Source organism: Varanus komodoensis, unplaced genomic scaffold (assembly GCF_004798865.1).
Source record: "Varanus komodoensis strain SLA01 unplaced genomic scaffold, ASM479886v1 scaffold3, whole genome shotgun sequence".
NCBI classification, from domain to species: Eukaryota; Metazoa; Chordata; class Lepidosauria; order Squamata; family Varanidae; genus Varanus; species Varanus komodoensis.
Window position 1 is genome coordinate 14,046,807 of NW_025335761.1, and position 27,741 is coordinate 14,074,547.

Consider the following 27,741-nt stretch of genomic DNA (forward strand, 5'->3'; position numbering starts at 1 on the left):
TATTTTAGGTATTATTTTACACCAACTTTACTGATGCAGGTGATTCAAGTTGTTTGGAATAATACTCAGCATGATATAGTAAAGTTGGACAAATAACAAAACCAGTATAAATTATCATGACGTCTTCAGAACATGAATTCTTCATCTTTGTTCAATTGATGCTTCTCATATCACAAAACTTTTCCTTCTGACATATTGAATATAACCATTAACAGTTTAAGGAGGTGTTAATTTAGTGAAACAAGTATTCCATTTTATTTAACTAATCATGGATTTCAGAAATTACTTTGCCTCTTCAAATTATTGCAAGTTTCTAATGGTTAATCTATCTGTTTATTCCATTCATTTTCAGTCCACAGGTTATACTAACTATACCCATTGAGCTATCTTTAACTGTTTGGGCATTTATTATGAATTATACAACTATTGCTTAACAGCATAAAATATGCTTCATGTGGAGGCTTGTTTAAACCTTTAAAGTTTAATTGTACTTGAATTTGTTTCTACCATTAAGGGCTTTTTCCCAAATCAAGATATTGTTCAAGAAACCCTTATTGAAAGAAAGTCTTGAAGTTTAATAAACTTGAATTGATAAATAAAAACTATAGGTTTAGTTATTGAGGTCTGTGCCTTAATTTCTCTGTGTAGAAAAAAGCATCTTAGTAGAAAAGGTGCAGTTTTTAGAAACTGAGTTTAAGCAGAATTTTAATGTTTCACATTTATTTGTCTGTTGCTGTTACTCAGAAAAAATAAAATCAGTGAGACACATGAAAATTTGCATTGCCAAATGGTTACTTTCAAAGGAGGATACCATAAGGAAAGTTCACACAATTAAAGCAAAATGAATTTTGAATGCTTTGCAGACTATTATATCTGGTCTGAAAAAGTAACTTTAGCCATGCTAAAGTATTGTTTTCAGAGAAAATTACACAAAAAATCTAAATGGGAAGATGGAATGGCTGATACTTTTTGTAACCAAGGACCACAATTCCCTTGTATGAGGATTATTTCTTGCACGACTAGAAGTATTTCAAAACAAATTAGAACGCTTGCACTCAAACCTTTTAAAACCCATTACTGTTTTGTTATTAATTAATGAAACAGACAACCCAGTCTCTTTCCCCTAAATCAAATGCAACAGTAATCATAAAAAGCTTAATCAGATGCATCCATCCAGTTACTGTCTGTTCCATCTGGTAGTAGCTCTTCATGGTCTTAGACAGAGGACTTCCCCATCCCTGCTGTCTCAGGTTTTTTCCCAACTAGAACTGCTGCAATTCAACCTCCAACTTCCTGCATATAAAAGTAGTTAGTAACACTAAACTAAGAAAGTCACCAAGTCTTTTATACTACTACATGATTCCTGTTTTCCTTTCCTTCCAGTTCTCCTGCTGACTTAAAAACTATGTACTCTTAAATTGTCAAATACCAGCCTGTTCCCAGAGTTCCCAAACCTATGCACATGCACATGTCTGTCTTTTGATCTGGACCCAGCACTGAATTTCTAACCACCACCACCACCCTCACACAGCTGGGAGAAATAGCAAGTATGGCTGGGAAAGAGAAAGTACAGACTGTATTTAGGCTCTGGTGTAAATAGATCCATGATTCAAGGGTCATACTGGAAAAGTTAGGAAAAATTTAGACTTGGTCAAATAAACCAATTTTCTTCTTTTGGTAGGTGCTCAAATACCCCACCACATATATATGTATTCCTTGTAAATTACTAAGGACAGTGAATACTTTCTAAAAAAAAAAACCCTTTCTATCATACTAGAGCAGGGGTCTCAAACTCAACTTACCTGGGGGCCGCTGGAAGTAGAGTCTGGGTGAGGCTGGGCCGCATCAAGTATTCCACCACCACAGTGGGGGTGGGCTGCTCATGCTGCGGCCCGCCCGGGCGCCGCCGGCGCTTTCAAGGCCGCAGGGCCCCTCCCCCATGCCCTGCCCGTCCTGGCAATTGGCCCACGGGCCGCGAGTTTGAGACCCCTGTACTAGAGTAATGTGGTCTGTCTTCTACAATATCCTCTCTTAACTAGTAGCCAGTAAAAGCTGTTTCAGTGGTGGATTCAAAAAACCCAGTGGAGATGTCTTACAGACTTTTACAAAATACTTCTTTAAAATCTTTGTTGCTGAAAGCTAGATCCTTTTCACAAGTTGGGACAAGATTTTGAGTCTTCCAAATGTTCTAGTGGTTTATAGTTATTACTATTGAACTCTGAGCTTGGCTTGCCTACTCTCCAACTAGGAGTAGTGCCATATATAGGATTAAAATAGTAATATATTACTCCAGTTTTATGGACATGGGGTGCAACTCAGAGGAATAATCCACTTAAGAATTCCATTCTGGTTTACTTGGATGCTAGAATTCCCCTCATTGAACTGGATGGGTAATTCTGAGATTATATCAGGTGCTATCTTGTTATGTAAAGTTTAAATATTGTACTGATTGTATGGCAGATAGAAAATTACTACATCTGGAAGGTCCAGATTTTTCTTTTCTGTTTTAATTTTTATTATAAATGTTGAAGAAGTAACATCATAAGTTCCTAAATCTGTCCTAACCTGAGGGATTTAAGTCTTGTTAAAATCTTGGCTTATATAGGGAATAAATATGTGCAATTTTATCTCTTTGTTTCATTATACTTTCTTCAAAACTATATTTTGAGTAAACTATTTCAATTGTATATAATACTCAATTATAATAGCTACTTTTTTAGTAAAGGCACATGTTAGGTTTAAACAGGGCTTTTTTGTCATAGAACGCACCGGAACAGCATTCCGGCACCTTTTTTTGACGGATTTTTCCATGTGATTGTGAATCGCCCTGTCCCGGCGTAGCAGGTCGGCAGCAAAAAGCATTAAAATAGTGCCTGCGGGCTGCGTGTGTGTCGGCGCTGCTCAGCTTGGGATCGGTCGTGTGATCGCGCACTCAGTGCTTACTGCCGGCGGCGACCATTATGTTTATGTGTGTGTAGGGTGACTGACCCCAAGAGGTGAGTTCCAGCACCTTTTTTTTTTTTTTTTTTTTTTTACAAAAAAAGCACTGGGTTTAAAGGTATAACAAAATCCTCATCCTTTCAAGCTGTTGAGCATCCACTGCTATAAAGGGTGGAACTTACCGTCTTTGTTTAAAAAAGCAAGCCTGTTTGCAATTGTTAATTTAGTTTAATATTCTTTGCTTGAAGTAGAATTAGTTCATTAGTAGTTTAAGGGCCAGTTTATTCACGCAAACTAGTAGGAATCCTTCCTGATTATCCTTCCATACAGAATCACATGGAGAAATGTCAGTGTGAACTGGGCTGTAAATACATAAAGCCAGCAGTAGAAGGCAGTAATTTTCACTATCACAGCAGCTCTTTTTCCAGCAACCATTATCTGAGAAATCGCTGTTAATCACTGTTGGCAACATCTGTATACAGTTCAGTTCACACTTGTGTATCTCTCTCTAGTTCCACACTCAACAGACTTTTATGAAGAATATGTGGAGCAGGGAAAAGTAGAAAACTTACATGTGTGTATGGTTCCTGGAATAATTTGACTTCTGTCTGAAAACATACATATAGGCTGCCCTTAAAGGTGGAGTGTACTTATTAGGTTGAACTGGTTATAAAACTGCATTCACATGCCATCTTTGAAATCAAGTTCTTAATAAAAGCAATTTAAATGAAATCACAACTGTGTGTGCATGTGCTTATGTGTATATATGATATCAATGATAGCTGAAGACATGAAAGATTTTCTAGGATGCTTTCTTAATAACTGCTGTAAAGGGCTAAGAGTTTCTAATAAAGCTTCTGGATTTCCATTCTGCTACACCAGTTTTAAACCAATATATTCATACTTCAGTGAGGCAGAAAAAAAGAGAATAATGCTCATTATGACTAAGCCTCTTTCTTTACTGTTAAATATTTGCACTATAGCTTACTTATCTAGCCAAAGGCTGTATCTAATTCTCATTTCAGAGAGCATGATGGGGAATTTAATTTGCAGAAGATTAAATTTCTCATCTTGTTGCTATTCTAACTTTAGGTAAAGAATGAGTTGCAAAGTTTGAGAATGATAATCAGTAACTAGGTCAAAACATTTCAGTTGTTTAAAAAAGTGAGTTCTTTGTTAATCACATTGTCTTGTCTTCTTCTCCCTTTACATTACATAGTGTGACCTCTGGACAGAATTAGTGAGGTTAATGAGAAGCAATCTGTTAAAAATAAGTACATTGTTTCCATGTTTTGATCCTAGCAAGTTATTATCTTCAGGCAAAAAAAGACTCTACAGCATCCCTTATATGCCCTAAATTGGCTTGGCCAAACCATTTTACCTTTCTGGTCATGTCCTTTACTGTTTTAACCCTTAAGGTATTGGTTCATATCTATAGAATATCCCAAATAAATAGAAAATAATAAAAGGGAGATATATCAATTAGCAAAAGACTATTGACAAACTAAATATTGAAATGTATTAAGGGATAATAAGCATGATTATAAAAATGGCAGACAGTAGAGAAGGAACGGTGTATCCTGCCATAAGGAAAAGAGGAACGATAAAAGAATATGACAACACCTGAGCAGTGCAGAGCATAAATATGGAGATAAAAATGATTGGAGTAGGACAGTAAGTACATATAAAATCTAACTTAAGAACTGGATTAGAACAAGCATCCATCTAGTCCAGCATTCTGTTCACACAGCAGCCAACCAGCTGCCAATCCAGAACCCACAAGCAGAACCTTGAGGGTTCTGTCAGCTATTCTGGAAGGCCTCTATTGACCCATGCTTATTGAAACACTGTAGTTAAATTAGTTATTAGTGTATTTTTTCAGAGTTGAATTATATAAAATCTTTATGAGGACTCAGGTAGATCTTTCAACAAGAGGTATCTGATGTATGGCCTCCCAGGAATTCTCAAGAAATGGAGAGAGCGATTTTTGTAGGCATTCTGGACATTTAATGATTTAAGGAAAGTACAAAGTTTTGGGGGGCTGAATCCACCTTGGCTGATGGGTCAGTTATCAGGGGCCATACCCCCTGAAAATGGACATGTTCAGAAAAAATAGATATATTTATACACTGTACATTAATTTCACTAAGATTGATTCTAGTCTTAAAAATATTAAATTATTACATATTTCATAGGTTTATTTTACATTTTATTTACCTTTATTTTTATTTTATTTTCTCTTTATTTTTAAATAAAGTTTATTTCTCCTCTATTACATTTACAACCATATGCTTAATTCTGCTTTAATTAACTGTAAAATAGCCACTTATCTTGGCCCTGTTTGCTCTTCTCTTCATAGCTGCAACAGCACTGTCAGCACTCACAGAGTCTTCTGACATTGATGGACAGAGTGTCTCCTATCAAATATTCTGATCTCTAACATTCAAAGGGTCAGCTTTCTGAGAATGGCATGTTAAGCATCCTGCTGGAAGGAACAGCAGGAAACAGCTGCTCTTTCCAGCAGTGGGGACGGGCATCCATCAGCAGTAAAGAAAGGACACAACATGGCATGCCTTCTTAGAATGGCAAGGAATATCTTGGGAATTATCAGTAGTGAAAGCAGCATTATGTGTCAAAAAAAAAAAAAAATCCCACAGGAAAAGCAAGAAAAAGTGCAAATTTGGAGGAGGTCATGGTGGGCCATAGCAAGCACTGTGGGAGGCTGCATGTAGTCCATGAGCCATGCGTGCGTTGTGCACCCTGGTTTAAGATAATAACAACTTTCACTGGGCCCAGGCACATATTGACAGCCAGTACAGACAAGGACAAGATGGACAAATGTAACATGCCTTAACAGGAGAGCCAGCAGAATTCTATGTACACTAAAATTCTCAGCTCATCTTCGTGACAGTTAATGTGGTGGCATATCACACCTTTATAATAAACACAGCTCAGCTTTTTGGCACACATATTGATAATTTTCAGATTTGAGTCATGGCATAGTGCATGTGCATATGTATAACTGACTGAATATTTGAGCAAGCAGTAACACACAGTGACACAAAGGAAATGTGCATGTAGCACATCAAGTTGTTAAAAAGACCAGGAGAGTTTTGAACAATCATACAAATGGGCTGCCAGTGTGCCTGCATATATTATTTAATTGCATGTCTGTTAGCCACATACATGTTCCAACTTTTGATAGCAATTGTAAATTCTTAATGATTAAGATATCAAAGTATATGATATAAATACATCCTAGTGTCATATATATCTGGGAAATGACAAAATATATCATGTCTAGTTATATATGACACCCTGTTGTACAGTAAACTTTCAGAAATAGGTCTGTCCTATGAGGCTCCCCAACCTGTAGAACCCGGCACACCAACTTTCCTGCCCTTTCCTCCAGCTCAGTCTCCACCTCTGTTGTGGCACTCTCTTCAGGAAATCTTGAACCTTCCTACTTAGCATGCTGTGATGGGAACAAAAAAGTTTCCCTAGCATTGCTTGAACTACTTTGAATTCTTCGTTGTGAATTCTCTGTGCATCACACATGTGGGCTTTGCCCCGCTCTTTCAAATTATTACAGTGCTAGTAGATTAGTAAATATTTGGGATTGGATTAATAAAGAGACAGTGAAATGTACAAGCAAATTGGCATATATCCACGTTTAGGACAGGTAGTATGGTGTCACAGGACAGTAGATGTAGAGAGACTGTTGATGAAACCATGTGTTAAAAATTATGACAGGTTTGGAAACGGTATAGATCCAGCTAGCACCTGAAATATCACATTATGCATGTTGGGTTTGCCATAAAGAAATTAATGAAATAGACATTGTTGGTGGTATGTCTAAGTGACAGGAACACAGTCTGCCAACATTTAAAGATCTTTTAGATAAGCTGTTGTTCATATATTTCAATGTCTTAAGGAAAGGTTTGATGTACATAATACAAAGTGGTACCATATTTTTCAAGTTGGTCATGTTATGTATTTATTATACAGAATATGGTCCTTCAAGTTCAGTTTTGTGAACTGCCCAGAGAGCTTCAGCTACTGTGCAGTATAGAAATGCCATAAATATATAGAGATATTTATACTGAGAAAGCATTGTTCCTGTACCTCTAGTAAGACACTGATATGAATTAGTTATCTAATTATAAATGTGTTATGAAAGGAATAACTGAAAATGTGTGTGGGTTCATTGGAGAGATGAGAGTCACAGCATGCATTCTGCATCCCTGCCCTTCCTGCTTATAATAAGCAGCTAGAGGAGGACTGGCTAAGTAGGTATACAGTTTGGCTAATGCCTCTCTTAGTCAAGGTAGGGTCCCAACTCATGTGAAGGTGACAGTAGTGAGACCTTTGCTTTGAAAAAAGAAGCCCTTCCTGTATTCTATTTTGTTGGATAATTATCAGCCATTCTCCATTATTCCATTTCTCAGCAAGGCATGTGGTAACCATCCAACTCCAGGGATGGGTGAGATGGAATTTCTAAATCCATTTCAGTCTGGCATCAGACCTGGTTATGGGACAGAAACAGCCTTGGTCACCTTGCTGGATGATCTGCTCCAGAAACTAGACAGGGGCAGTGTGTCCCTCTTGGTTCTGCTGGACTTCTCAGCAGCTTTTGATGCCACTGACCACCTTATCAGAACGGGAACTGGAGAAATTGTCTTACTGTGACTCCATTCTTTCCTGCGGGTGAACCCAGAAGGTGGTCCTGGAAAACTTCTGTTCAACTCTGTGGTCAGTGACCTGTGGAGTTCCTTAGGGTTCTGTTCTGTCTTTCATTTAATATACACAGCAGGACCCCTGTATCCGCATGGATTGGTTCCAAGCCCCCCAGCAGATCCCTGAAACTGTGAATAATAGCAAACACTATACAATAGCAAGTGAGTACCCAAGGGTGACAATAACAGGCAGCAAGCCACAAAAAAACTCATATAAACTATATACATTTCTTTTTCCCAACTTCATTCATTCTTACCTCAGCACTCTAAGACTTCCTTTGGCCCTTTACAGCACTTTATTACTTCTCTTTCAGGCCAAGGTCAGGTGCGGTTAACTGAACATGTGGTAACCAAGCCAACAGATACAGAGTCCTGCTTACATGAAACTCTTGAGAAAGCTTGTCTGGAGTTTTGGAGTTCAATGTCAAAAGTATGCTGATGACACCCAACACTATTCCCTTTTCTATCTCACTGCAAAGAGGTTGTGTCAGTCCTAAGTCAGTATCTCTTGGCAGTAGTGGGCTAGACAGAGGTGCCCCTGGTCACTTGGAAGGCAGACCAAGGAGTAGGGATTCAGCCTATGCTGGATGGGATCACACCACCTGGGGTTTGTAGCTTGGATATTCTTCTGGATTCAGCCCTGAGTCTGGCTGCCCAGGTCTTGGTGGTGGCTGGAAGTATTTTCAGAGTTAAAACTAGTGCAGCAGCTGTGCCCATTTCTTGAGCTGTCTAATCTAACCACAGTGACATGTTCCTCAGTTATATCCCACTTGGATTGCTGTAATTCACTCTATGTGGGGCTGCCTCTGAAGAGTGTTTGGAAACTTCATCTGGTGCAGAGAACTGCTGCCAGAATGCTGACTGAGACTGGTTACAGGGAGCAGAATGTTGAAAGAAACTTCACTGGCACCCAGTCTGTTTCTAGCCACAGTAGTGCTGGTGCTAACTTTTAATACCTACACAGCTCAGGTCCAGGGGATCTGAAAGACTATTCTCCCATATGAGCCTGCCCAGGTATAGATTATATGCATTATTTGGCATTGCATTGTGTTTTATATTAAAACAATAGGATATAAATTTCTGATAGCTATCTTAAGATATTTATCATTTTAAACAATATGTGGCAAAGGCTAGTTCAAGCTTTGTAAACTGCCCAGAGAACTTAAGCTATTGGGTGGCATAGAAAAGAAATAAATGAAATGAAATGTAATTACTCTTTTGGCAGTGGCAAAAATCTCTTAATTTTTGAAGAAGGGCATAGCTGCTTCCTTGTTTGATTGGTTGTCTAATGCTTTAGATGCAATTAAACAAGAAATGACAGAATTACATCCTTCAATGAGTGAAACCAATTAAAGAGTGAAGGCAGTAGACACATGGATCTCTACTTAGAAGAGCTGCTTTGAAATGTCAGTGCCAAATTATAACACCTGCAAAGAGAATTAAGTGGAAAGATGGAAACTCACCTACATATCTGAGCTGCAAATTAGAAATTGCTTGCCTTAGTTCCTCTTTGCAATACCATTAATGTATCTTTAAAAATGAGGAAGAGAATAAAAAGGGTGTGATGGAATTGAACTTGCAGTTGAACCTATTATTCAGAAAAGGAGTGAAATTAAGCTTTAAACTTGGAATTTATAACCTAGCACAGTACAGAATTTAAACATAGATTTATCTCATAGAATAGTTCTAGTCTGCCTTCTACAGTTCCATAACCCCTTCTGTAACAAGGAGAGTCACAGCTAACCCAGATTCTCTGGACAGCAGAGCTGGAGGGGAGAGGTTTGAGCACTTACCAGCCCTATATCAAGAGAATGTGTGTAACTAGAAAGAATTGAAATCAGTAGCTGAATGTATATGTCTGTACCCTTTTCTCCCCCTGCCCCCTCCCTTTCCTTGTAGATTATCTCTCAATTCCATCAAGTCAGACTGACTTCCTCTAAGAACCTACATGCACTGGTCGAAATTAGCTGCACTTGCATCTTCACTCAGCAAATCTAGTGGTCTAGAAATAGTTGAAGTGAAATAGTTGTTGTCTAGTGTATCTAATGGGGGAAGCAACAACTGTTAATGAAACGTAAGTTCCAGAATATTGCTTTTCAAAAACCTGTGACCAGTGATTTTCAGTGATCTGGCTAAGAATACTGTATCTAAAAAGTGGGATTTTATTCCATAAGAATTCATTCCACAAAAGAGTCATTAGATTTTTAAGGTTGAGAAACAAGTATTTTATACTAGAAAATATTAAGCCAGAGCTGACAGTTTCAGTTAAGGATGGCACCTCCCTGTGGACCAAAGAGACAGTAAATTTGTTGTTTCCTAAAGCTCTCTAGCATCCTCTAGCCATGCTAACCAGGTTGTGTGGAAAATACTCCCAGGGAGGACGGTTCTTTAGTTCCTCTATTTTTTCATGAAGAAGGACAGGAAGAAAGAACACTGCAGATGTAGCAGGAATTCTTCCCACAGACACATATAGCACAATAGATCTAGAACTGTATCCTCTTTCTCTCAGATTTTTGGGGGCTCCCTTTCTGCAGCCATCTCATTAGATTCAGCTAGCCATACTTCCTCTTCCTCCTGCTCTGACAGAAAGCAAGGAAGAGGAATATGCATAAGAAATCAACAAGCCCATTTCAGGACATGGGGAGAAGGACAGTAGTTAAAAGGCTAAACTTTCTTTGGGGGAAAATTAGTCTGTTTCATAGTAGCAAAGGAGAAAAGCTACTCTCTGTGAAGGAATTCATGTGCCGCCCCAACCTTGAGACGAGGGAGGTTTGCTGCCTGCCAGGCACACGCATCCTGCATGTGAAGGACAGAGTGGAGCGTCTTGTTCACGCCGGTGGTCACCAGCTGCTTCTGGTGATCCATGTGGGCACAAACGACGTAGCCAGGCAGGTGTGGTCAGGATCACCAGGGGCTTCAAGGAGGAAACTCAGGGAGCTAAAGGCCCAGGTGGCCTTCTCAGCAATATTACCAGTCTGGGGATTTGGGACAGGAGGGCCGCCAAGGTGAACGACTGGCTTGGGTTGTGGTGCCAGAAGGAACGCTGTCCTTTGGAGATGCTCTAGCGAGCTTCGTCTGGAAGACTTTAAACGTGTCTGCACTGAACAAGTGTGGGGAGAGGATCAGGGCTGTGGGAGCAGGGTTTTAGAGGTGCTGCAGGGACTGACAGGACTCCTACAGAGAGGAGCCAGGTATCAGGGAGGATGGGAGGCAGGAGGAGGCTGGGGATCCCAAGGAAAGGAAGCAGTAGGGTTAAGGATAACTCAAGGATAGTTTTGGAACTAGGAGTCCTCTCAGATGATCTACCATTATATATATATTATGATGTTAAGTCAATATTTTTATTCAAATGTTATTTTAATTGTTTATTTTATTTATTTATTTTATTTTTCGGGCCAGGTCTACTCAAATTATATTGTTTTATACTGTGTTTGTTTATTATTGTGAGCCGCCCCGAGGCTTTGGCGAATGGGGTGGCATAGAAGCCTTCTAAATAAATAAATATTTTATACTAAGCCTCCATTCATTCCTAACATTAATTCCACTCACCTTAGTTCCCAGGAAAGGTCCCTTTTATCATTATTCCCTAACCCTGTCCATCTGAAGGAACAGAGTTCACATAAATTAGATGACCTAAGTATTTTGATATCCTATTGGAATAATCTTGCTGTTCACATGTTTTGGAACTCTTGGTTATTTCCTTTCACTGTAAAACCTTGTGGGGCCAAGGTGACAAAGCATTCCATTCTAGATGGGTGAAACAGTGCATAGTGCTAGCATGTCAGACTTGGCAACGATCTGCTGGGGAGCGGGATCCCTGCTTATTCCTTGAGGGGGCATCATTGTCTACTGCCTTTAAAGGAGTTGTTTCCATCCTGCATATATGTAAGGCAATGACATGGGGATCTACACACATATTTGCTAAGCATTACAGATTTGGCACTACCTTCTTTGTGGATAGGGACACAGCTAGCACAGTGGTTTAAACCACTGAACTGCTGAGCTTGTCAATCGAAAGTTGGCAGTTCGAATCCGCGTGATGGGGTGAGCTCATGTTGCTTTGTCCAAGCTCCTGCCAACGTAGCAGACCATGGAGACTGTCTGCAGACAATGCTGGCTCCCATGGCTAAGAAACGGATATGAGCACTGCCCCCTAGAGTGGGACACAACTGGACTCAATATCATGGGGCAACTTTTATCCTTTTTCCCCTCTGTATTCCCAGATGGATGCTGTATTTGGATACAAAGTTTTGTCAAAAGTGCTGGTCCTGAAACCTGTCCTGTTGTTCTACTGTTCTTTTACATCCCATAGTAAAGGAATGTCCATGGAAGTCATGAGAAAATAAAGTATTCCTTATTGTGAATTTCTGTTTTCAAAGTTCTACAGAGGACATAGTGCTTGTCCTACTAGGAGCCCAGGATATGACTCTGTTAAGGAGAAAGCGTTTGGGCAGATGCTTCTTTCACTACTATACATGTGGGAGTTAGGCAGAAATTCCTGGGTGGCTCTTTTCACCACTCAGTATGTACTCCTTTCATTGTTTTACTTGTTATCGGTTAAAAATGTTCATGTTTGTGCACCATTAAGGTAGACTTGTTTCTTCTCCCTCTAGTTAGAAGGTCAAGGGATTTTCCTCTGCTCTATGAGTCTGGTCTTGGAGGGCAGAGTGGCTCCACCCCCTGAAGAACTGACAAATTGGCTGTGTCTATGTGTTCCAGAAAGATGTCCCAAAGTGAAGGAATGCCTTCCATGGAGCTCTGAAAAGAGGTTTTCTGTGGGTTAGTAGGTTCTTCTGGCTCCTGGCAACTGATTGTATACGTCTAGAGTTTAGGATCCTCCCTCAAGGGTCAAGAGGCAGAAAGTTGATTCAGGGTCTGGCTGATGGCAGAGATGCTTTTCCATAGCAATAACTGTTTTGCTGAGTTGTGGATTCCTTTGATAAATAATAGGTGTAAAAGAGATGTCAAAAGAGTTTCTCCAATTCAGGCTTTGAATCTCATTGTTGTTATGTACTATTAAGTTGTCTCCAACTCATGGCACCATCCCAAATGTTCAGTCCTTGACAACCCTGCTCAGCTCTTGTAAATCCAAGGCTGTAGCTTCCTTTATGGAGTCAATCCACCCTATATTTGGTCTTTCTTTTCTTTTTCTGCCATCAAATTTCCCTAGCATGATTGTTTTCTCCACCTCACTGCCTTCTCGTGATGTGCCCAAAGTATGACAGCTTCAATTTCATCATTTTTACTTCAAGTTCTGGCTTGGATCAATTTAGGACCCAGCTGTTCATCTTTCTGTCAGTCCAGGGTATTCACAAAACTCTTTCTTCACTGTTGAGCTTTTGCATCCATTCATAGTGATTGGGAATACAGTAGTGTGGATGATCGTGGCCTTAGTCTCCAGAGAACTCCTTACACCTGAACTTTTCTAGTTCCTCCATTGCTGCCCTTCCAAGACTCAATCTTCTTCAAATTTCTAGGCTGTAGTCACTGTTTGAATTGATGATTCAGCTGAGGTATGTAAAATCTTTCACAATTTCTTCATTGTTGAAGTTCTTTAAACTCTTGGTAACATTTATTAATTCTTCTATAGTCATGATTTTCGTTTTCTTAGTGTTTCTACTTTCTTCTTTCACTTTCATCCAGAGTGTTTTCACTTCATTGCTGCTTTCTACCAGTAATATGGTATCATTGGCATAGCTTAAATTATTGATGTGTCTTCTGCTTGAATAAAAATCAAAATTATCAGAGCAGTGCCCAAACCCTCAAAGCTTTGCTTGCCAGCCCCTAAACTCCAAAGCATACACACTCTTCCCCTTTCTTCCTTTTCAAGCAGGTTCAAGCAGTCAGAAAAGCAGCAAGAGTGCATGGGCAAGAAAGAGGACATTTTCTCTCCCCACCCCTTCCTTTCTGTCTCCACCTCCTGTATGTGTTAATTTATGCAAAGGAGAGCAAAGCCCATTGGCTGGTGAGAGATGGAGCTCTTCCATCAGTGACTCTGACATACCTATCAGCATATTAATGAGCACTGTAACAGCCCTTAGGAAAGTTCCATCTCACATCAGTCAGTGGACTTTGCTCCCTGATGTACTGCTAATCAGCACATCTGAGAGACAGAAACAACCTCCTTCCTTCTTTCCCCATGCATTGATGCTTTTTGTCTTGCCATTCCTGTTTAAAGATTCTCTGGCTATTTCTCTTTCATGCATTAAAATTACTTTCTTCTAATTCAACCAAATGTTGGTACAACTGCTATTAAAGACTTCAAATAAAGATTCTGCAGTACATCAGATTATTCTTGCCTCATAATCTTTACAGTTAGACTGTTTTCATATAATTTAAATCTCTTTAGTTGCATTTTGAATCCATTATTTTCATCTTGCCTACTACAGAAGGAGCAGTATTCACAAACAACCTTAAAGCACTTGAAGACCATGTTTACATCACCTTTTACAAAATGTCATGGTTTTAGCGACATATTAAACAGCAAACATGTTTAAAGTTCTGCCAAGTACCTTTTAACATCTCCCTACTTGCTCTTGAACCAGGAGATTTAGATCAGCTTCTGAAATGTTGGTTTGAACATTGTTTGCCCTTTTGTGATACAAACCACTTAAGGTTAACAATATTGCTTACTATGATACTTTGTTCTCTGTGTAGGGTTGTATTTTCCACTAATCACTGGTTTTGAATGTTTGAGATCTGTCTAAACATTATGACTTAGATTCCAACTCCTGTGAGCAGAACATCACTCACAAGACATTCCTGTTAGCCAGAAGAAATATTTTTTGCCAGTTTCTTCTGCACCACTTGAAAATCTGCTCCAGAATTTTTTGGGGGGGAAGGGGCATCTGGAATTTAATGGGAGGTGGTATTAGAGGAGGCTACAGGAAGAAGTGGGGTTGGTAAAAATCACCTCCCCCTACTTCTACCTGCTGAAGGTTCTATTTGATGAGAGACCTTTGCATGAGTGAAAAGATCCAAGCATATATAATACAATTGCTTCGTTAATACTGTTGTCACAATCAATTCAAACAACTGAATTCAGAATGTATAGTTAGTCCTCTTTATAACTGTATTTACCACATTCATTTCACCTTTGGAATCCATGTGGAATCCTGCATGCAGCTTGTATTCAGCTGTATCTAGGGGACACAGTAGCTTTTTATGGATCTCCATAAATACAAATTACCACCTTAAAATGGGAAAAATTGCATTTTTGCTACAGCACCAAAGCTTTTGAAACATTAGTATTTAAGATAGTTTCTCATTTAAGATGCATTTTCATACGCTAGTTCAAAATCTAATTTAAACACTCAGGTACAGACACAGAAAATTGTGGTTATAATTTGCATATGCAAATATTCTCAAAGTTGATGCAATCTAGATGTACATTACTCATCTCATGGTTTATCTAACTAAGCCTAGATTTTTATTTTAAAAGCGGAATGCTGATTGTGCTTTTTAAATCTTCTCCCCTCTCTCTCTCTCTCTCTCTCTCTCTCTCTCTCTCTCTCTCTCTCTCTCTCTCTCTCTGGGCAGGGAGGGAGCTGTCCTTGAAGATGGCACTGAGGCTAAAGCTGGAGCAAAATGCTGTAGCTTGACTTTTGATTAATTTTGGGACATAGCCTGTTCTGCAGCAATCACACAGGCTGTCTGTAACCTTCTGTGCTTAGTTTACACTGCTATTGTTTCTTTTATCAGCCTTTTGCAGTCTGAGAACATTATACTTTAGAAAGTGTATTGCCTGTTACGAGTCTCCATACTGCTTACAATCAATATATCAAGATCTACTGTACATATCTTCAGTCAATGAATAAGTTGAGCCAGACTTGTTGGCTGAGTTCTACAGATATCAATGTGTACCTTGAAAATCTTGCTCCCCTGCCTCCCATCTTTTTTTTTTTTTTAATTTTACGGGGACTGGAAATTTCATGAAAGCATTTTCAAATGAAAAGGGAACCCATCCCATTGTCTTGGTAACTGGGAAGATATGCCTTACTTGGTTGTGCTGTGACAATCAGACTGCAGTACATGAGAAAAAAAGAGGGAACATTGATCCTGATTTGTATCTACACTGCTGAGTCTCAGTGCCTTTCCCAGTATATATATTCCAAATGCTTATCTGGATGCTTACTGAGGGAGTGGGGAGGGAATTAATTCCCATGTTGCAAAATAAGCATTGCTTATTTGTGCTCCTTCACTTTCTGTACTTTGTGGTTTTATTGCCTATATTTGAAGCATAGGACGGCAAGAAGTACATCCCCACATTCCAGGGGCAAATAAATGACACTCTGTTTCTTGCCAGAATATGCTTCCAGGAAGGACAATAAAACTACCCTTGGAGTGTCGAAAAGCAGATCATTTCATAGCTCCATCATTGAGATCACTGCTGCTCTGTCCCCTTCAGTAACAACACTACCTAACTAAATCAGATGGATAATATCATGGAGTAAGTGATCTTTGATTGGTTGGAATTGCACATGACTAAGAAGAACAAGTTTCCAGCAAAGCATCAGAGAGAGAAACAAAGTGGCTGCATATAACCATGTGCAAAATGGAGAAATATAAGTTTGATGTGTTACCCTTCTTCCCTGAAGAACATTTCACATCCCTTGACATCCCTTTTGCCCTGAAAATTCAAAATATTGCTCTTGCATTAACAAAACATTAACAGTATAGAGCAACCTTCCTCAGTATGGTCACCTTCCAAATATTTTGGACTCACATCAACTCCAATTAGCATGGGTAATGGACAGATATTATTAGAGTTGTGGTTTAAAACATCTGGAGGATACCACATTAGGGGAAGACTGGTTAAGAACTCAAAATCAAAATTCAAAAAGCCAGAAGCTGCAGCCTCCCATGACCTTGTTTTCTGTCTAAACTGGGTAGCATAGCACTTTTAATTGAGAAAATTCATCTATGTTCATTGCCACATTCTCTAAAGAATGTTTTAAATTCTTGGTCATTCCCCTTGGGAGGAGTGATTCTGTAGCCACTATAGGATAATTCAGATTCCCAGGAGCAGAGACAGAGCTCCAACCTTGGAGGTGGGAATTTGCATGTTGATCCCCTTTCCCCAGCTTGCAGCTAGTACAGAAAAAATGTGCTGGCTGCTTCTCAAAGGTCAGAAAAAGGACCTCAAAGAGGGAGCAAGGGCAGCAGGGATAGTGTGGGGAGGGAGGGAGACTGGAGCACCCAGGATGCAAGGTATCCACACAGGATTCTAACCTTCCTTTCCCCTCAAAACACCTCAGCTAGAGAACCAAACGTGACCATCTAGAGGATCCTTAAACGGGGGGGGGGGCGTTAAATTGTCCCCCAGACTCTTGTGCGGGGGGGGGGGACTGTAGGGTTTGAAAAAAATTGCTAAAGAAACCCCCAAAGATAGTTCTCTCCAAGTAAGTCCAAAAGCTCTGAGGTGGGCCGGATAGATGAGCATGGTGGGCTGTATCTGGCCCCCGGGCCATAGTTTGAGGACCCATGATCTAGAGAAAATGCAGAGTGGGAGGTGTGGGATGGTACAGATTGATTTATTGCTTTACCTCACCTTTCTTTCTTAAGGAATGCGAAGTGGCTTAAACAATCCTCCTCTGCTCATTCTTATAGTACCAACAACCCTGTGAGGTAGGTTAGACTGAGAGTCAGTGACAGGGCCAAAGTCACCCAGTGGGATTCATGGCCAAGTGGTTGACTAGATCCCTGTTCAGCACTCTAACCACCATTCCTCCAGCTCTTCAGTGGATGCTCTTAAGTTTCCAAGTCTGAACATTGAGGATGCAATTGATAGTTTTGTTTCCTAAGTCTTCAGATGTCTGCTTTTAATTTCTGTTTACATAGTTTGCCTTTAAGTAAAATGTTTTGTAGCATGTCTATATTTTTATGAAACACATAACTATAACAATGTTTCTATGAAGTTGTGAAATGAAGCTAGTATAAAGGTGTCATAATATTATTCATAATTGCAATTACATTTATAGCCTGCTCTGTTTCATGGTATTCGTATCTATATGTAGGGTTCATTTGCATATCACAAGAAGTCACCCTTCAAATAAGCCTTGGTTGGTGGGTTGAATGGTTTGCTGATCAACACATGGTGCCTGAGGGAGATCATGGATTGTTCTCCCCCTCAGCCCTCCAGCCAGCTCTGGCACATACTCCAGTCTCAATGGCAGAACCATCTTGTCTCCCACTCCTTTCTCTGATCACTATTCTGTTGCATTCCTTGCTGGTGTTTTTTTGCTTTTCTGTTTGGAGGCTCAAAAATGCAGTTGAGGTTATATTTTTATCTTATTTTAATATTTTTGGCCTCTGAACATTGCACAACTGTATCTGTATCTATTATTTTGTTGGGTATATTCACTCTCCTTTTCTCTCTCAGGTGTTAAACAACCAAATTAAGTAGGTAGACAAGGTGAAACCTGTACAGACTGATTTGCGTACAGTTAGCAAGGACCAATTGCCAAGTTTGCAGTTGAAAAGCACTGGTAAAGTGGCAAAGAATATACACCAAAGGAGTGGCAACATCTCCCCCTCAGCAATATAAACCTCTTGATTTAAACTGACAGTTCTCAGTTCTTTGTGGCTGCTTTTCATTTACTTTTGTGGTCACTGCAATTGTCATTCCACAAGGTTGGAATCAAATACCTAGAGAGACTGTAGGCTTTCCCACTCTAGAGGCATTCAGGTTGCGACTGGAAAGCCATCTGAACTCTATGATTCTGTGATTCCCTGACATTTCTTTAAAAACACAGAAATATAGAAAAATGGAAGGGCTGAGAAGTAAATGGTGGGACGGGGATTTGTGCAGTTGGAGGAACTGCTCCAGAAAGGGAAGAGATGTTCATATATCTCTGTTCTGGAGTAGCTGGAGATTCAGGAATGTGTTGAACAGATGGAGCACACTAAGAAGTGTCAGATTAGTGCTTAAATCCCCATGGTCCCTACGTGTGCTGCTTGGGTATCCATGCAGGGATAGTTACTGGGGGTGGCAGCAGGTGGTTTGTCACTCCTGCTGAGTCGCCTTCTAGCCAGTCCCTGCAACTGATTATGGATTTGCTTTTTGGGGTTTGGCCAAAACAAAACCTATTGTGCCTTGGCTTGCCAAGCAGTTTTTTTCCTGGAAACGAAAGCCACCCAGGAGGAAATGCTCTGGGCTTGAATGGCATGACAATCTACACCATGAGATTGGTTAGTCCAGGCATGTCCAAAGTCCAGCCCAGGGGCCAATTGCGGCCCATTTTCAAATTTCGAGCGGCCCGCAGCCTCTTCTCCCCGCCGGCTCAGCCTGCCGGCCGGCGTTTTTCCCATCACCACACAGCAGTTCCCGCAGCTGTCCCCAGCTGCCTCCTGCTCCTTCAAGGCTGGTGGTTATATTTCACCAGAAGATGGCAGTAGACCTGAGTCAGAACTCTCGCCTCGTGACCCTTGTGACACAAGGCTTGTGTGCCCATTTCTAAAATGGCAACTGTAACTAAAAAAAGGAAAGTTGACAGTGAGGGCCGCCGCTTCCAGGACAAGTGGAAATTAGAGTATTTTTTCACTGAAATACGAAACAACTGTGTCTGCCTAATTTGCCAAGAGACTGTGGCTGTTTTCAAGGAATTCAATATCAAGAGGCACTACCAGACGAAACATGCTAACTACAACAAGCTAACTGGGAATGAATGCAGCAAAAAATTGAAGGAACTGGAAGCTGCTTTAACGGCACAGCAGGGCTTTTTCACAAGAGCCCGTGAGTCAAATGAAAATGCCACAAAGGTGAGCTACGAGGTGGCAACGCTGATTGCCAAGCACTGCAAACCTTTTACTGTGGGTGAATTTATTAAATTCTGCGTGATGAAAATGGTGGAGAAAATTTGTCCTGAGAAGAAGCAAGAGTTTGCCAATGTTTGCCTGGCTTGTAACACTGTGGTATGGAGAATTGAAGACGTTTCATCTGATATTAAGAGACAGAGGCAAAAGGAGTGGAGTTTGACTTTTTTTCGTTAGCCTGTGACGAAAGCACGGATGCATCTGACACCGCTCAGTTACTGATTTTTTTGAGAGGAGTGGACAATGACATGAATGTGAGTGAAGAGCTACTTGACCTCCAGAGCCTTAAGGACCAAACAAGAGGAACAGATTTAATTGTTTCTGTTTGTTCCGCCGTAGATGACATGAAACTACTGTGGCATAAAGTCACTGGGATGATTACGGATGGCGCACCTGCCATGGCTGGCGAGCGAAGTGAATTATCAACCCTAGTCTGTAACAAAGTCAGCGAAGAAGGAGGCAAAGCTATAAAACTCCACTGTATTATTCACCAACAGGTTCTCTGTGCCAAACTTCTGAAATATGATCATGTTATGAAACCGGAGATGAAGGCTATTATATTCGCTCCAAAGCCCTGTGCCACCGCCAGTTTCAACAGTTTCTACTCGACATCCAGGCTGAATACGGAGATGTTGTGTATCACAATGAGGTAAGATGGCTCACTCAGGGGTCTGCACTGCAGCGCTTCTACTCTCTTAGGGAGGAAATCGGACAATTCTTGGCAAAAAAGGGACAACCGATGCCAGAGCTATCTGATCCTGTTTGGCTGGCTGATTTTGGATTTTTAGTTGACATAACACGGCATCTGAACGTGCTGAACACGAGCCTTCAGGGGCAAAATGCAGTGGTAAGCCAACTGTATTCACATATCAAAGCCTCTGGGACCAAGCTGCTACTTTTCCAAAGGCACCTGTCACAAATGCAGCCCAATACCACACATTTCCCATTGCTGCAGGAAATAATGACCAGTTTTCCACAGAACAATATGAGTGTGCAAATAAGGAGGTATGAAGCAGACATCTCATCTCTGGCTGAGGAGTTTCAACAGCGCTTTCGGGATTTTTTCGGCAGCTATTGAAAAGGAGATCATACTTTTTTCATCTCTTTTCTCTGTGGACCCTGATGATGCTCCAGACCACCTGCAGCTGGAGCTCATTGAGCTGCAGTGTGACGCCGAGTGTCGCAGTTGGCACCAACAGCTCCCTCTTGTCAACTTTTACCGCCAGCTGGATAAAGACAGGTTCCAAGAGATTCGAACATTTGCTAAGAAAATGCTGAGCTTGTTTGGTTCGACATACTTGTGCGAGAAGACATTCTTGGTTATGAACATTAACAAGAACCACATGAGGACGAGACTAAGTGACTTTCACCTGCGTGACATCTTGCGCATCAAAACCACTGTTTTTGAGCCAGACCTGGCCTATATAATGCAGTCGAGATCTCAGTAACACCCTTCACATTAATGCAGTTAAGTTATTCATTTAGTCTTTCATAAAATAGTTCATTTGCATTTAATGTTAATAGTTCAAAGAATGTCAAGCTGAATGGTCGGCCCCCACACATTTTCACCTCAGCAAATCTGGCCCTCCTTGCAAAAAGTTTGGACACCCCTGGGTTAGTCAATGCCTGCTATTTTTCTTAGCATTTTTATTTATTTATTTAGAGTTTTTGTATGCCGTCCCATTGATTATAGCCTTGGGACGGCTCACATAAATAAATAAACATGGTACAAAAATACAATTAAAATCCAGAAATACCCTGGCTGCACAATTAAAACCATTAATTAAATTAAAACTATTAAAACTAGTGGTATTATCATAGACCACTAGGAAGTCAGGTACCTTTGCTCCGTATTGTGCCTTGACTTTTTTTCGTGCCTTATACCACTTCTTCCCAATTCATGTGGTTACTATCATACTTTGGTTTCAGTACACGAGTCAATAAGCTTCATAACTTCCAGAAGATACTTCCTTTTGCTTTGGATAGGGATACTCCAAAAGTGTCCAAGAAACTTTATTCCCATGTCGAATCTATATCACTGTATACATAGACTGCAACAAACAATTTCAAAAGCACTGGCACAGAAACACAATGCCAAATAACTTTTATTGGTACACACTTTTAATATTCTGCTTTTCTCTGAACTCTCAGCTTCACATGATGAATATAGAAAACTTCCAAAGACAGTAGTAACCCCTTAAAAAACAAAAGAAGGAAGAATGATTTTCTTTTAAAGCTTATACCTCTCAGGAACAGTACTCTCTAGTTTTGCTAGGCCAGAAATGCCTCAATATATTCATACTACCTTTAGCAAAAATGTAATATTACGCAGTTGTGCATGCACACTTTTCCAGTGATTATAAAGAATGATTAATTCAACTTTTCAGCATAAAATATATATTTCTATGTACTCATCTATTGTATTTCTACTCTGGAAAAAGGTATTGAAATTAAATATAAATGCCTCTTTTCCCATGGCAAATTAACAAGAGTTTCTGATTCCTAGTTCTCTGCTGCCATTGTGAATATAAGGTGCTTTATTACTTCTACAGCTTGACTTGATATCTGATGTTGCTCTGAAAGGATATTCCATTGGACATTGTAATCACTACCAATTGCCTTTTAACAACTTTTGGAATTATATTCAGCAAGCCCAGCAAAGTGAAATAATAGCACTAATGTTTGTGCCACCCTGCATTATCTTCTGCAAGGACAAGATTAATCTTTAGACTTTTCTTGCCTTCCTGGCTATCACACTTAGAATACACTTTACATTATTAATCAGTATATTCATTTCCTTACAAAGTAAATCTAACCATTCTGGTAATGCAATCATGTGGTATATTTCACTGTGTATTACAGAATGCAACATCCTGGCAGTAAGTTCTTCATCATATTCCGTTAGACCACACTCCATTAGACATAATTCAACTGTGCAGGCCTCGTTTAGGGATTGTGGCTTACTAAAACACCTCTCCAGAATGACATACAGACTTTGGTACGCAGCTTCAAAGGGACTACATGTGTGTTTTCATCTTCATAGAAGCTTAATAGAGCAGACCTGACCACTTTCACATGCTGCAGAAGATGAAGGAATCTGAAATAAGCAGCAAACTTGAGAAGACAGAGTTTGTTTTGCGCAAAAAAACCTTGCCACCATGTTGCAAGAGAGAGATGTTTAGCAGTATCTCAGACTGCATTCCTGGACCAAATTCCCAAGTATGTTTTATATTCTGCAACATTTACAATCTTTCCAACATCAAGACTTACGTTTGCTGCTTATTTTGTAATCTGCTCAAATGCAGTAGCAGTGCTATTGTCTCATACATTTCTGCCTTTGAAGCTTGGTTCCAGCAAATTTGAAACAACATGAATTGGACGGCAACAAAATTCTTCCAGTTTCTTTTAAAAAGCCAACTTCTGTATTCCTTAGTGGAGGTACACTTAGACATTCCAAAACAGTTGTTTTAAACTATTTCATTTGATAAGAAATTTCTGGCAAAAGTATACTGTCATCTTCAGGTATTGTGATTCCTGAAGAAATTGGCTTTACAATCATAAGGGGTTCTGCAGCTCAGTGTAGAAGACATCCATCCTCATCAGCTTCAATGCTCCTTATACTTTTGGATGCTTTAAGATCCACAACTATTACTGTTCCTTAAAGAACTTCTTACATTTTTTTAAAGTAAACTTTTAACAAAGATTAACCCTCCATCCACTAAGTTTTTCTGGAAAAAAAAACAGTGATGCTATTTTGTTTTTTTGTATTTTTTTTCTTCCTGCTAAATTTCAAAGTCTTCAGCTACAATATTGAAACTGTAATAGTTTCTGCATATTTTATAAGTTATTTGGCTTATCTGTAGCCATCTCTTATCTGTAGGCTTATATCTTATTTGGACAGTGTCCATTTCCATGTTGTTAGCCCGTAACATCACATCCTATTGCAGTGATATGTGGATACTTATCCATTAGAATCTCCCATGTTGTTTGCACATTACGTACATTGTCAGTCAGCAAAACAAATATTTTGCCACTTCCATATGTAGGACTTCACATACTTTACAACTGATACAAGCTGCAGTATGGCTGTTCTCTCCTGTTTGATGCTTTTGTAAAAACTGAGTTTTTCTGTCACAAAGTTTATGATTCTTCTTCCCTTACATTTGTCTATCCATCTATAGGTACTCAAGATACAATGTTTCACTGATACTTCCTAGCATGGATTCCATTACATGTCCATTTTTAAAATTAATTTTGATGTGAATTTCACCTAAATCAACAAATATAAAATAAAGAGGAAAGATACAGTGTTATTACAGAAAAATTAAAATAAAGAATGAACAGTAAGTGTGTATGAAATGTCTCTCCAGAAGTATACATATGTGCACGGTAATACAGCTATATACAGAAAAGGTTAAGTATAAACTTCAGAAAAGCTAGACCACATATCCAAATATTTATCCATCTGCTGGTAGTACTTCAATACAACCTGTCCAGATAATGAAAGCATCATTAGGTCCTCAATCCATTGCATTATAGGAGGTGGGCAGTTCTTTTCCAGTGCTCTAAAATCAGCCTTTTGACTGACAAAATGGTGTAAAAAAATCTCTTCAATTCCATACAATAACTAAATAATTTAGAAAAACATGTGCACCATGAAATGTTGAAAAGCATTATTTTACTAAGTTTAATCATACCGTTAACTCCACGCAAAAAGAAATAACCATTGGACTTTGCCAAAACATGTGAATAACAAAGCGTTATCACCTTCACCATTTAGCTGACTTAGTCAAGCCTTTATTTTAAAAATGTTGTGGCATCCAATAAACACAAAACAGATGTTTTGACTCTAAAAAATGAAGAGGAGGATTATATAAGCCACCTTGGGTTCCTCACAAGGGGGAAAAATCCAGGAAATAAGTGCAATATAATAATATAATAATGATAGCAAATAGTAGTAAGTAGTAGCGATGAAGCTTACTCAAAAAATGTCCACTGTGCAAATGGTATGATGGTTTTAGGAATGTATAAGCGTCCTGCTTGTATGCATTTTCAGTTATTGACTGTGGGTTTTCAGAACAGTACAAGAGCATGATCATTTTTTTCCCTGATTGTTAGGTGTCATCTTGTCTACTGAATGCGCTAAGTACTTTTTGGATGCAGTTGTTTACAGTGCTTGTTTACTTGAAGATGTTGAGGCTGACTGGGAAACTCTTAGTGATTGTGTTAGTATTATAAAAGAAGTCAAAAGAGAGCATCTAGAATAAGAACACTAGGAAAAACAACTTGCATTTTCCTCAGTATGGTTCTACTCGCTTCAGTTCATGAAAGATTTCTTAATGCCCACAGGACACTTCTTGCATGATACAATGCTGTATTTTGACATTTAAATAGCATTTGGAAATGCATTTTCATATGACAGTATTTGCAAATCACTTTTTTAAGAACTTTCAGTGTAGAAATGCCTCCATATGCTAGATGTTTATCTCACTATTTCGCTGAGGGGAGGGAAACAAAAACACAATTTAGTGGCTAGATTGTCAATACATTCTAAGCTATTGTGGGGAAAAGGGTTGCCAGAAAGCATTATATTATTAGGAATTAAATATGATTTACATAAAGGAAGATAAGCTAATATCATTAAAATATGGTTCCATTTCCTGAATTCAGATATATTTAAACTATGACCTTTCATATCAGTATACTTTCAGCTCCCTTTTGTTGCTTTGTACTTTCTCCCAGCCCTTTGAGGCCTAGTCAAGAAGAAAGAAACAAATCTATTGATTATATCAGCAAGAGGAAGGCAACAAGCAAAGACAAAACTAAAACCTCCTTCTCTTGTGACAAGCGCAGTGTCCCTTAGAGACAGAAATGTATCTTGCTGTTGCATTTGAGAATTCTAGTCTAGGACCTAGGACTTGCGTGTCCGTAATGTACAAGAATTCTAATGATCTTACTGCACTTAGACTTACATAAACATCTATTACATAATCTTAAGAAACATTTTGGGGGAATAAAAAACACCTTGTCCAAAATGTTTTTTATTAATCATTCTGGAAAAAAATGTTCCATAATCCACAGTTTTTCCATTTTCCATTTTTTCCAGAAAAAAACCAAAAGACTTCAGAAAAAAATGGCAAAATCCCTTTTTTTTCTGAATGTTTCTGAAGGTTTTTTCTGAGATTTTATATCTCTAAATAAACATAATGTTGACAACTATATTGATACAACTATATTGATAAGACAAGGACAGGATGTGCTCTGTTAGAAGAATACAGTAGTCAGGGAAGAAAGCTTTGCATATTAATTGATAGTAAAAATGAATGGTAGAAGGTAAATGAAGAGTTGGCAGGAGAAAGAATTCTCACATTTCGACATAAATTGACAAGATAAGACTTTGTCCAGAGGCTGAATAGCACAAATTGGATAATAGCCAAAGAGATTTTCTTGTGGTCTGTGCATCAAGAAGTGGGGTAGACAGTTTGTGGTCCTCCAGATCTTTTGCTCTGCAACCCCCATCAGCCCATGTGATAGGCTACAGATTTCCCATTGATGAAGTAAATGCTAAGTAATGTGAATAAATGTTCATTTTGATTTGTTCTAATGCATCCAGTTTTAAATGCAGTTTTTTAAAAAACAACTCTAATCCCACCCTTTCCTCTCAGAAGTAGCCTCAGAAGGGAACAGTATGAAATAACAAGACTTTAAGGCAGGGAAATACAAAGCTTGAAACTTTCCCAGCCATTTACTTCTGAGCTCCAAATCCTCCCAACAAGCCCTTCTCTGAACTATTGAATTCTGTCCATAATACGAAAGTGGCCTGGTTAGCAAATTACCCCTTCGGCTCCTATAACACTGTGCAGTGGGACCCCAGTCTTCTACAATCAGAGATAGGAGGTTATAGATAGAAAAGAATCCACATACCCCTGCCTCATGCACTTGTGAAAGCAGAAAAGGAATCTTTGGATCCAAGCCGGAGATACCACTGTGCTTTAGTACTGGAAACACTGTGACATATTCTGGTTTCTGCCTTCATAATCAAGTTCAAAAATTGTGCTTTTGCGACAAGACATTTAAAATATTTTTTGAAAAACTCAGTAGTAGAACAACATGGTATTTTCAGATTATTAAGAGAAAAAAATGCTTGTGGCATATTTTATTTTTCTTTAATCATACAGCCCCTATTAGCTATACTTTAATCATACAGCAGGAATATTAGCTTTTGTAATTATAAGTTAATATTTCCCATTAGTAGTAAAGAAGAACTGAATTAGTTACATTTCAAATGTAATTTTCAGCCTTTCTTTCAATACTTCATACCACCACTGATGTTTCAATGACTGTAGTGTTGTACCTCCAGTGATGTCTTCATTGGTCTATTTTAATTTGCTTTTTTTAAAGGGGCCAGACTGCAGTACTACACAGGAACACTGAGAAGCCCCACTGTGTTCACTGGAGTTTACTGTTAAATAAGTGGGTATAGGATTATACCTTAAATTAAACAAAATTGCTTCCCCTGAATGAGTATGAAGTGATTAAATACCACTTCACCTTTATTAGTTTTCCCTCTTAGCTCTTATTATCTAATCTTTTCTCTCTTTCCTTGTTTCCCATTCCCCAGTGTTTATTATTCCTGACTGCTGCATTATGTTACCTGTTTTATTATGTTACCTGACTTCCATGTTTATTCTTCTGTGGTTCTGTCAGTTTCATTTATTTATCTAGGTACTTAACAAACATACTGGTTCACATATCAGGACAACCTACGTTATTGGTTTGAATATGGGTTCAGTATGGATTGTCGCTGAATCATGGACTGTCATTACAAGCGTACCCTGTACTGTGGTTTCATATGTATTGTTAACCACAAAGTATCCAGCAAGAGACCAATTGTTTGTTGTCAGGTTGTGAACTCTTGGGTAGCCATACTGCAGGGTTTGCATAGAATGACAACCCACAATTCAACAACAACCTGCACTCAGTGCCTACTCTGAATTGTTGTAATGTGCGAACCAGGTCACTGTCTGAATTCCTTTCTGTAAATAAAATAATGCAGTGACATTTTTCACTTATGTATTTCTCATTTTTGCTTTTATCTTCTCTGCTTATACTTGTCCACATTTGCTAATTTGTAATCAAAACACTTGTGCAATATTCCAGTTTTATAAATGAGGAATTAAGGCACAGAAGTATTAAGCCAGAAGAAATCCATGGCACATTGTTCTGCTGAATGACCAAAGTCCTTGTCTGC

General features: G+C 39.1%; 1 protein-coding gene across 17 annotated transcripts in view; it reads left to right on the top strand.

Annotated features, from left to right (window-relative positions):
- The window catches only part of GPHN (gephyrin), a 375,414-nt gene that overhangs the window by 256,085 nt on the left and 91,588 nt on the right, over nucleotides 1-27,741 (top strand). The window lies entirely within an intron of this gene.